Raw genomic sequence first — 12,090 nt, 5'->3', positions numbered from 1 at the left:
TAGTGAGAAAAATAATTACCTTTATGTGAGATGAAAACCCGCCTGCGGGCCGTGCGGCAATCAATCAGGGGAAGACGCTACCACGCTTCCCTGTGTGCATTAGAGTGACGTCATCAACCAGTGCCGGTCACATGGTCCGACGTCGTGACGTGGAACGTCCGTGTAACCTGGCAAGCTCATCATAGCCACTGATAAAGCTTTACCCTCGTTACACAAGAAAAGACCCATGGTGTGCCACACCAGGGGCAGGAGCATCAAAGATCAAATTGTGCACACAGACATCACAGGATTTGGTATCCCCACGTCCACCACGTTTTTATCCAGACCCTCAGGATGTTACAAATGTTTGGGGTGCGAAACATGTAGGTTTATGACTACTGGGCCCACATTCACTTCTAGTGTAACCGGTAGATCATACAGTATCAGACATGTACTTACCTGCACGAGCACTTTTGTGATATATCTGATCACGTGCCCCTGTAATTTACAATATGTGGGCAAGACTATTCGCAGTGCCCGCGAACGTCTTGCTCTACATAGATCAGCTGTCAAATCTGCACTAGCGGGCAAAACGTCTGAGCAACCAGTAGCCCGCCACTACGCTGAACATGGTCATACAATGGGGGATCTGAGGTTCCAGATCATTGACCACTGCACAAAGAGCCTAAGGGGTGGTGACAGAGCGGGGGACTTGTTAAGAATGGAGGCCAGATGGATGTATTACTTGGCTACCATCAAGCCAAAAGGACTAAATGATAAAATACAATGGAGTGCTTTTTGAAAATGCTGCTTCATGTTGCCCTTTGTAGTTATACACATTATTTATATTATATACATTTATTATTATCATGCCTTATATAAAATGATTTACAGAGCAAGTTGGCACCTCAGCGGGTAGTCTGTCAGTTACAGACACCACCTGTGGGACACCAGGTTGCTGTATAATTACAAATATAGGTATAATGTTTGTGCATAATGCGGTGCTGTTTCCAGGTTTGCAGGTCTTGTGAATACAATTGTACATCTGAATCATTTAGTAGTTCGTCTATACATTTAACATAAACTTATGCTGCTTTGCACTTTAATCTTTTTAAATTTCAAAGTCACTTCACTGTTTTTATGTTCACAGTGCCGACAATGGTACCGCCGTGACTGGATTACCCGCAATACTCTGGGTTGCCTTGGTTACGGAAACAGCTGCCCGGGAGGTCAGCGTCGCTGTAAGTGGTTGCCAGGTTACACGGACGTTCCACGTCACGACGTCGGACCATGTGACCGGCACTGGTTGATGACGTCACTCTAATGCACACAGGGAAGCGTGGTAGCGTCTTCCCCTGATTGATTGCCGCACGGCCCGCAGGCGGGTTTTCATCTCACATAAAGGTAATTATTTTTCTCACTACTTCACTTCTCACTTGTTGTCCTTGAAGAAGGGGTGTTCGCGCCCCGAAACGTTGGATGTATTTTGTTTTGTGAAATGGATTAAAACTCTGTTCACCGTTTATTACGCTTGAGTCAGTCCTTGAGTGCCGCTGCTTGCCAGGATCCGTTGAATATATATATATATATATATATATATATATATTAGAAATTGAAGGAAAGGGTGCCTCCTAGTGTCTTAAATATATAGTGTAAACCCAATATTAATAAATGGATACTACTTATCTGATACATTCTTTTTTCGTCATATGATCAATTTGGTTTTTCACACAGTTTTTATATAACAAATAAATACAAATGGTAAAAATACATCATGATGAAGTCTGACTGCTGACGAAACGTGTTGGTACTGCTGAACCTCTATATGTACAGATAAGCCTTAAAAAAAATGTATGTTGTACATTTGCATTTTTACCATTTTCTAAATATATGGGAGAAAGGATGTATCCAAACTTTTATGTGGACAGATAAGTTTAAATTATTTTTTATCATGTATGTTTGCATTTTTACCATTTGTATTTATTTGTTGTATTAAAACTGTGTGAAAAAAACCTTTAATATCCCTGGCTGTGGGTTATAAATTTTAGGACAAGTTTGTCCTTAGAAGGTTTTTTGTATACAACTCATTTTATGAACAACAATGGTATAAATACTGTACGCGCTATGTTATATTCGTTTCATCTTTTCTATGTCATATTCATATTGGTCATATGACTGAAGAAAGACTGTATCAGATAAGTAGTGTCCATTTATTAATATTGGGTTTACACTATCTATTTAAGACACTAGGAGGCGTCCTTTTCTACATTTTATAATTCACGTTTTATATGTGTATTCAAGCACATATCACATTGATTAAAGCTGCTTACACCTCAACTTTTGCTTTTTTGGAAGGTTTGATAAATCTCCATGATACGTTATAGCTGCTTTTACTGTACTTTGTATCTCTTTTCAGAATTACATTGTGACACTGACATATCCAAAATGGTGCTCAAAATATATTTCATTTTCTACTATAGTAGAATTTTGTTTTGTTGTGAAAATGGAAAACAGGGCTCAAATAAACATCTGTTTCTCTCTTTCTTTTTGTTTTATTATATAATTCATTATTTGGATTTAATTTTCTATATATTTTTTATAGGATGATGGTCATCAATTAAATGCAACATTTTCATGGTTAAAATTACTTGTCTTGATTGTTCTACCATGACAAGGTTTCTACTATAAAAATGAGTGCTGTGCCATTAGTATTACATCTTGAGAAGACACAATGTCATGTTCATTCATACAAAATATATTCTTAAAAAATCTACTCTTACCTCATTAAAAATGTTTGTTAATGTCTCTGAACAATTCTTATATTGTATGGTAAATTTGAGATACAGACAATGCAATGCCAGACAGCCTCTGTTCTTTAGTACACGAGTTACTTCTAGAATGAATTGGTCTGTGGGGAACCAATGAGCAGCAGTATCTGCATTAACTAGATCCACAGAGGCATCTTCTCAACTGAGGAGACCCTGTAAAGAGAAGCTGTAAATGGCCAATCGTAGTACACACATTACTACAGATATTTTCTGGCTTCTGTCTCATGGCGCAGAGGTGATGTTAGATGTTCATGGTGATGTCAACTAATTTTCATCACATTGAAGACATGCCAAATATTTTTTTGGAGGGATTTATAGTTACATGTGTATGTTTTATCTTGAATCTCTTTCTTTTCTCTCCTTATATGCACCCATATTATATATATATATATATATATATATATATATATATATAGAGAGAGAGAGAGAGAGAGAGAAAGAGACTTCGTATATCACATTACATCTGTTTAATTAAAAACCTATTAATTGCTGCCATTGTTGCAATTACACAATCATCTACATTTGACAACTGCTTTATTGTGGATTACGTTAGCACCTGTGGGATTAGCTTTTTTCTTATTTAATGCAATATGGAAGACAGAAAGCATTTTATATGCCCAATGCAATTTAACCTACTAGACTGTCACAATACATTTAGGAGCACGGGTTAATAATGTAAGGAGTGCCCCGTTTTTATGATCTGATTTGTGAGTCCTATTACAGTTAAAGGGTGGATTTTTTGGTCACGCTGTAGATCTTAAGGTGCTGATTTTATCATACTGTTGTCAGCGATACCACCAGTCCCAGTGGATCTTTTTGTGTATCATTGGCAGGGGAGCTTAGATATTGTGAGTTGCTGGTAATGGGCTGGAGTTGGTCCCCATCCAAGCCTCAAATTGATGGTGATGGGCAGGCAGTTGTCCACTATACTGTATAAGCCTTGTGATGTTCTTAATGGGCTGGCAGTTAGCCTCATCTAAGCCAGGTGTTATTGGTGATGGGTTGGCAGTTAGCCCCATCTAGGCTAGGTGTTATTGGTGATGGGCTGGCAGTTAGCACCATCTAAGTCAGGTGTTGTTGGTGATCTGCTGGCAGTTAGCTCCATCTAAGTCAGGTGTTATTGGTGATCTGCTGGCAGTTAGCTCCATCTAAGTCAGGTGTTATTGGTGATGGGCTGGCAGTTAGCCCCATCTAAGCCAGGTGTTATTGGTGATGGCCTGGCAGTTAGCTCCATCTAAGTCAGGTGTTATTGGTGATGGCCTGGCAGTTAGCTCCATCTAAGTCAGGTTTTATTGGTGATGGGCTGGCAGTTAGCACCCTGATCTACTGTACACCTGTTACTGTATTATTTGAGAAAGATGGTGATACTACACACTTCTGGGGGTGATTCAGACCTGATCATAGATGTGCTAAATTTAGCACATCTACGATCAGCTTCCCTGACATGTGGGGGGACGCCCAGCACAGGGCTTGTCCGCCCCGCATGTCAGGCCCCTACCCCGTCGTACAAGTACAAAAGCTTTGCACAGCGCAATGTCTTTGTACTGTAGGAGTAGCTCCCAGCCAGCGCTGGCAGGGAGCTACTCGGCACAGCCCGGGTTGCAGCGGCTGCATTTGACGTCATGAAGCCACCGCGCCCCCCCCCCCCCCCCCCGAATGGCCCGGGCATGCCTGCGTTGCCCGGACCGCGCCCACTAAATGGTGGCCAAAAGCTGCCAGCCCGCCCGCCCTTTTCTGCCCAGCAACTGCCTCTGCCTGTCAATCAGGCAGAGGCGATCGCAGGGCTAAGACAGCCATCAGCTGTCTGCCATGCACTGGCGCACTGCAGCGCCAGTGCATGCACACTTCTTCAGACCTAATCGCTGCTATACGAACAAGCACAGCAGCAATCAGGTCTGAATTATCCCCTCTGTGTGGGGCCATTCTCTTTTCACAATCATACTTTTATCTTCTTTTAGTAAATTATTAAATAAACTTTACCCTTTTCCAGCCAATATGTCTATTTTCCTTTATTGTAGATACTGTAAGTGCTTCCTCTATTCTCCTGTTGTAGAAATGTAGGCTCATATCAGCCAATAGGAAGTTTATACTCACTGATAAGTGACGTTCTCATGTGGTGTAAACCTTCTTGCTTCATTTATCTGACTCTCACTTATGTCTATTCCAATCACTTTGCAGAAATGTTCTGCCAGAGGCCGGGTTGATCTTCCTGTACCACAGCCAGCGTCTACAGCCAGTTCAAAGGGTCGTCCTTTCTGATGAGAAAATGTTAATTTGATGAAGTTTACACTTGTCTCAATATTTTGATGCTATTTCCAAGTTTATTATCACAATACAGTAACCTATTTTTATCATATTAATGTACAATACTCCTAGTGGTCTTTTTGAGAAATGCAAATAATTGAATATATACGAGGGTGGTTCAATAAGTAAGGTAACAAGACCTCTCATGTGTGTAAATGTTCTCTATTTTTATTCTAATTTCCTGCTAGGCCAGAGCAGGTAGACTACTACTTCCACTCATGGCCATTAGGCTGCACCTCATATCAGTCATACTGTCCCAATGTGAACTAGGAAGCAGTGGGGGTTACTTGCCTCCATGAGGCTGTGGAGGTAGGTGACGGGTCCATCTGGGCAGTGAAGCGGCAGTGGGGTGCAGCTACGTAGGAACTTGAATACAAGAGGATTCAAGTTTCTTCACTCAGCAATCAGGGATTCAAATCCTTTGTCAACGGAGAGCCTATCCCGGTCGTGGCAAGCTAACGGGAATCCGTCACGTCATAGCCCCCTCCCAGCATCTTATATTAGACGCTCAGGAGCAGTGGAGCTTAGTCGAGCACCGGAGTGGGAGCAGGGAATAGCTCCTGAATAGGGAAGAAGCCCAGCGGCGGAATAAGACTTGGCAGTGGTGGCAGAAGACCCAGAAGCTGCGAGAGAAGAATCAGCAGCGGCGAAGGAAGACCCAGTGGCGTAGAGTGCTATAGTGCATGCAGTGAAAAAGAGCTAATGAATCTGGCCACTGCAGCCTCTCCCAACGATCCTGGAAGGCACACAGGACCACCGGGTTGCCAGGTACTAGGCCTGAGGGACAATACAGGCAATAGGCCTGAGTGCCGGTTAGGAGTGTTTGGTGCCCTATTGAATAAGTGGCCAAGATCACTCCCTAGCAAATAGGTGGGCACTAGGGCCATAAGGTGAGCACAGGCACCAGGCAAGAGTGCACAGTAGAGGGCGCTAGGCCCTAGTCATTTATAATTGGCCCAAGTAGGCAGGCCTAAAGGTCTGAGCTGCATAAAATAAGTTATATGGGCAATAGGCCCAGACTACCCTAATAGGCTCCCTGTTAGGCGGGCACTAGGCCTGAGGACAAATATTTAGGGTTTACGCCTGTGATTATCAGGGTGGGCATTATGCCCAAATCATTTCACTCCTGCCCGCCCGTGGTTAGCCGGGGAGATTTAGGGGCACTAGGCCCACATAGTGTACACCTAAAGAAAAATAGGGACTAAAACCTAGGCTCTGGTCACTCCCAGGTACCTCTCAAAGTCAGAGAAATAATAGTTTGTGGAATATTCTTAACCTCGATTGCCTTATTCAAGTCACTGTATGCTTCTGTTTCATGTTCTTATATTGTATTGTGATTGTTATTGTTACATTGTGTCTTACAATTGTTGATAGATAGCTAAGACTAGTTTTTGTTAAATACTAAATACTGTCTATCTAGCCTTGTGTTGTTATAGTTTGGGCCGCAGGAAAGTCAGTTAGTTAGGCCCCACAGAGATAGGGTAGTCTGAGGTTAGAGGAGATATAGGCTGTTGTGTTTTGACCTACAGGAGTTGTAGAACACCACCGCAAAGTGACAAGAATCGAGGAGTGAGAATTCCTCTGTGTGTGTCTGTCTCCTAAGTGCCAGTTCAGTGGAACTTGCTCGGCCTCACAAGGTCCAGCTACCCCTCAGCGGGTGACTGCTGTATAGGTGAAAGTCGGGTGGCTGAGGCCCTGTGCCTGTGATGATTTACACCTAACCGGTGAAACCCGCAGCCACCTGTGAGTGCCCACGGCACTCCTCCACAGCTTAGCATAAGAACAGTTTGCGGTTCACGGCTCGTTTTCTTTCCCTACAGCCATGATTACAGCGTTCCCATCCTCCATAAGGTGAACCTGGACTGGTGAGCACCGCCTAAGCAATAATCCATACGTACCTTCACACCATCATCAGGTGTAAGATGGCGGGGCTGACAGAAAAATGGTCACACTCTAAAGAGCACATCAGCAGCTGAAATTCATCAACAACTTGTCGAGGTGTACGGTGATGTCATGTCATGGAAACAGATTTGGATTTGGTGGACTGCCTTTGATAACGACAGGACTGACATTCAAGATGAGCAGCAAACTCTCCAGCCAAGCATGTCCACCACAGGCAATGCACCAAACCCAAACCTGTTTCCACGACATGACGTTATCACCGTACACCTCGACAAGTTGACAATGAATTACAGCTGCTGATGTGCCCTTTTGATGCAGAAATCTGATCACACTATGTAGCATTTCGTATGCTGATACAGGCATGGTCGCCCACAGAATATAGCCATGCCGCATATCATTTTAATAATCAGAGTCTGCTTGTGCGTATTATTTGCATAGCAATGTGAATAAGACGCATTTTCAACAAAAAAGGGCATTAGCATAGCTGCCCAGAAACTGAGGGCTCACTCACACAAGGCATCTCGCAGTACATGGCGTATTGAGGCTAGATGTATGAGGATGCATCTGTATGCTCCACTTATATTAACGCCATCTGGCAGATTTTTATTCACTGCCACATAGGGCTGAAAGCAACAAATGTGCACTTCTGGTACTAGAAGGGGCCACGAGGGATGCGAGTTTGAGGGCCGGTGACAGCATTTACACACCGCTGTAATGGCAACTGGGTGCCATTTGGAGGGAATAAAATGACACCTGAAGAGTGTTTGTGTGTATATTAATCCAAAGGTTTACATACTGTACAAATCCGATTGCTGAGGTTCTTTTGATATTGCTTGCAGCCCCGTCAGCTGCAGCTTGATTGACATGCTGCATGCAATGCTTGTGGAGCGAGTGGGGATGGCACCCGACACTGTTCTTCAAAATGGGGGAGTGCAACTTTTTTTTTGCTTTGTTTTAGTTAAGATTTAGTCAGTGGATCTCAGTTTTCATTTTAGTCTTATTTTAGTCCTGACATACTCTGTAGTCGACCAATACTTTTAGTCAAAATTATCATTGACAAAATAACACTACACAATGGGCCTAATTCAGACCTGATAGCGCGCTAGCGTTTTTTCACCACTGCCATAAAGGTCAGAACTGCGCATGCGTATGCACCGCAATGCGCAGGTACGTTGCATGGGTACAAAGCGGATCGCCGCTCAGCGATGGGTTTGAGCGAAGAATCCATTTGCACGGCCATTCGCAAGTTGATTGACAGGAAGAAGGCATTTGTGGAAGGCAACTGACCGTTTTCTGGGAGTGTCTGGAAAAACGCAGGCGTGTCCACGCGTTGGAAGGGAGGGTGTCTGACGTCAATTCCGGTCCCGGACAGGCTGAAGTGATCGCAGTGGCTGAGTAAGTCCTGGGCTACTCAGAAATTGCACAAACTCTTTTTGTACCACTCGGCTGCACATGCGATCGCACCCCTGCACAGCTAAAATACACTCCCTGGTGGGCGGCGACTATGCGAACGCAGGACTGCAAAAAAAAGCCCAGGGAGCGATCAGGTCTGAATTAGGCCCCATGTACAGTATTGTGGGGTAGGAACACGAGGTAGGGGTCAGAGGTACTTGATATCTTTGACTTAGTATCTACAATAATATATCCCATATCTTGGCAAGAAAGATCTTTCAGTATTTGAATAATTTCATCTTTATTTAGGATAAATATTAAATACATCGTTTCATCATTACCTGTTAGACAGAAATTAAATGTGCAAAAAGGCCCAAAAGCAAAATCCACTGTTACATACAGTAATACTCTCTCCATTAATCATGTGCAGTACAATTCCATTAATTATTACTTACCTTGTCTTCCAAGAAGCCTATAATAAGGTTTGTCACTTTTTTGGAAAGAGGAAACATATTTTCCTGATAGACTTTAGAGAATTCTTCATCTTTGAACACTTCAATATCCATCTGTACAGATCAAACATTGATAGTTGTCAAAATTTGAATTACAAAATCACTATACAGTATGCAGAAAACAAGGTTATTATTATTAAAGGCTCTGAGCACTGGTAGATAATTTGAATTCTGAGAAGCTTATGTAATAGTTTGTCTGGCGAGTTTGTCCATATTTTTAAAGCGGCAATCATTTAAAAGATAAAAAACGATTGCTGCTTTAAAAATACGGCAAACTCGCCATAATTTCCGCAGAGCATGCAGCTCACAGGCTATCATATAAGCACCATGTATGTTCCATCTTGTTAAATATTCCTGTATGGTTAGTACAGTAAGAGAAAATGTCCTTATTTGGTGGAGGTGCACCCAAAAGTAGAAATTAATTGTGTATAAAGTGAGAGACCCCTTAAGGGGTATAGTACTTTATATAGGGGCACACTTGGCAGTTTAACCCCTTCAGTGGTTTGCCCGGAAATCTTCCGGGTTTGCCAGCGCTGTCAGCGGTGGCAACCCCGGAAGATTTCCGGGCATACTACTGACTAATTCCCAGAGGACAGCCATACAATGTGCACGGCGCCCAGGAATCAGTATACTTAATTATGGAGTTTAACCCGCCCCCAGACTCCTATTGGCCGGGGTTAGCAGTAAAATGGCTTATGCTGATTCCCGGGCGGCCGGGAATCAGCGCTGGGGCTGGCGATCCCTGCAGGCGATCGTCAGGCGATTACCTCTCCCTGCCCCATCAGTCGCCCCGCCCTACCCCATAAGTCGCCCCCCCCCCCCCCCTGCACCTCCCCCCCCCCCCACTCCCACTTCCCCCAGGGTGTGTTTTTAAATTGAAAACCTGCCACTGAAGGGGTTGAAGAGCAAAGTTTTTATACTGTAGGTATACATTAGGAGTTTAAAGATAAAAAATATCGCACTCATCTTGAAATCATGAAACAGTCCTGATTAGGAAGAAGAAGAAAAAAAAGTATATAGGGTGGTATAGTTATAATACCCACTCTATGGGGTATATTTACTACGGGTTTATAGAAGTGGAGATGTGGCCAATAGCAACCAACCAGATTCTAGCTATTATTCTCTAGAAGGTGCTAGATAAACATACCTCCCAAATTTTGAGTATGTGGGGTCGGGACATGCCGCACTGGAGGCACGACCATGCCCCAAAAGGGGGTGGGGCCTCAAATGGAGTGGCCCGTCATAGTGCCACGACCCCCGTTTTCATCATTTTGGAGGCATGCCCAGCGCTATTTGAGCAGCTAGGCAGCCCCAGGCTCCACTCCCTACACTGATAGATTCAGCACAGCGCTGATTCTGGCAGAGCAGCGGTGATCACTGACTCTCCCAACTGTCCACTCACCCACCCGCGGGATACTGTGGTTAGACAGTGGGAAAGTGTCCAATTAGCGGGACTGTCCAGCTGTATTTGGCACAGTTGATGGTATGGAGAAATGAGAAGGAAAATCTGATTGGTTACTATGGGCAACATCTCCATGTCTATATACCATACTTTAGTAAATATACCGCCATGAGTGTGTAATATAGGAGAGAGGTGATAAAGTTTAATATATATATATATATATATATACACTGCTCAAAAAAATAAAGGGAACATTTAAACAACACAATGAAACTCCAAGTCAATCACACTTCTGTGAAATCCAACTATCCACTTAGGAAGCAACACTGATTGACAATCAATTTCACATGCTGTTGTGCAAATGGAAAAGACAACAGGTGGAAATTATAGGCAATTAGCAAGACACCCCCAATAAAGGAGTTGTTCTGCAGGTGGTGACCACAGACCACTTCTCAGCTCCTATGCTTTCTGGCTGATGTTTTGGTCACTTTTGAAAGCTGGCGGTGCTTTCACTCTAGTGGTAGCATGAGACGGAGTCTACAACCCACACAAGTGGCTCAGGTAGTGCAGCTCATCCAGGATGGCACATCAATGCGAGCTGTGACAAGAAGGTTTGCTGTGTCTGTCAGCGTAGTGTCCAGAGCATGGAGGCGCTACCAGGAGACAGGCCAGTACATCAGTAGACGTGGAGGAGGCCGTAGGAGGGCAACAACCCACCAGCAGGACCGCTACCTCCGCCTTTGTGCAAGGAGGAACAGGAGGAGCACTGCCAGAGCCCTGCAAAATGATCTCCAGCAAGCCACAAATGTGCATGTGTCTACTCAAACGATCAGAAACAGACTCCATGAGGGTGGTATGAGGGCCCGACGTCCACAGGTGGGGGTTGTGCTTACAGCCCAACACTGTGCAGGACATCTGGCATTTGACAGAGCACACCAAGATTGGCAAATTCGCCACTGGTGCCCTGTGCTCTTAACAGATGAAAGCAGGTTCTCACTGAGCACATGTGACAGACGTGACAGAGTCTGGAGACGCCAAGGAGAACGATCTGCTGCCTGCAACATCCTCCAGCATGACTGGTTTGGCAGTGGGTCTGTAATGGTGTGGGGTGGCATTTCTTTGGGGGGCCGCACAGCGCTCCATGTGCTCGCCAGAGGTAGCCTGACTGCCATTAGGTACCGAGATGAGATCCTCAGACCCCTTGTGAGACCATATGCTGGTGCGGTTGGCCCTGGGTTCCTCCTAATGCAAGACAATGCTAGACCTCATGTGGCAGGAGTGTGTTAGCAGTTCCTGCAAGACAAAGGCATTGATGCTATGGACTGGCCCGCCCATTCCCCAGACCTGAATCCACTTGAGCACATCTGGGACATCATGTCTCGCTCCATCCACCAATGCCACGTTGCACCACTGTCATGCCGCCGCGGCCGCCGTACTTACCCCTCCGGGCACACTGGGTCTCCGTGCCGCCGTCCTCGCTGGCGGTCTCCGGCTCCCGGCGCTCCGTCCAGCGATCGTGAGTGTGGACGTCGTGGGTACGCCCAGCGTCCACTGAAGGTGCGGGTGACGTCATCAACACTTCCCACCAATCAGGTACTGGCGGGAAGTTCAAATTCAGATGCCGGGCTGAGCTCCGGCGCCTGAGTATCATCTTTTCTACTTAGAAGTTGTGATCTCCAGTGCTCCTGTATTGCTGTGGCTCTCCATGCCTCCAAGCACCTCAGCGTCTCCACGCACCTCAGCGTCTCCACGCCCCTCTGTGCCTCCAAGC

General features: G+C 44.8%; 1 pseudogene; it reads right to left on the bottom strand.

Moving 5' to 3' along the window:
• Positions 1–853: 853 nt before the first annotated feature.
• Positions 854–8,971, bottom strand: LOC134943997 (putative methyltransferase DDB_G0268948; annotated as a pseudogene).
• Between the last annotated feature and the right edge of the window lie 3,119 nt (positions 8,972–12,090).

Source organism: Pseudophryne corroboree, chromosome 7, assembly GCF_028390025.1.
Source record: "Pseudophryne corroboree isolate aPseCor3 chromosome 7, aPseCor3.hap2, whole genome shotgun sequence".
NCBI lineage: Eukaryota > Metazoa > Chordata > Amphibia > Anura > Myobatrachidae > Pseudophryne > Pseudophryne corroboree.
The sequence above is the reverse complement of the archived record's forward strand: the minus strand, read 5'-3'. Positions and strand labels throughout refer to the sequence as shown.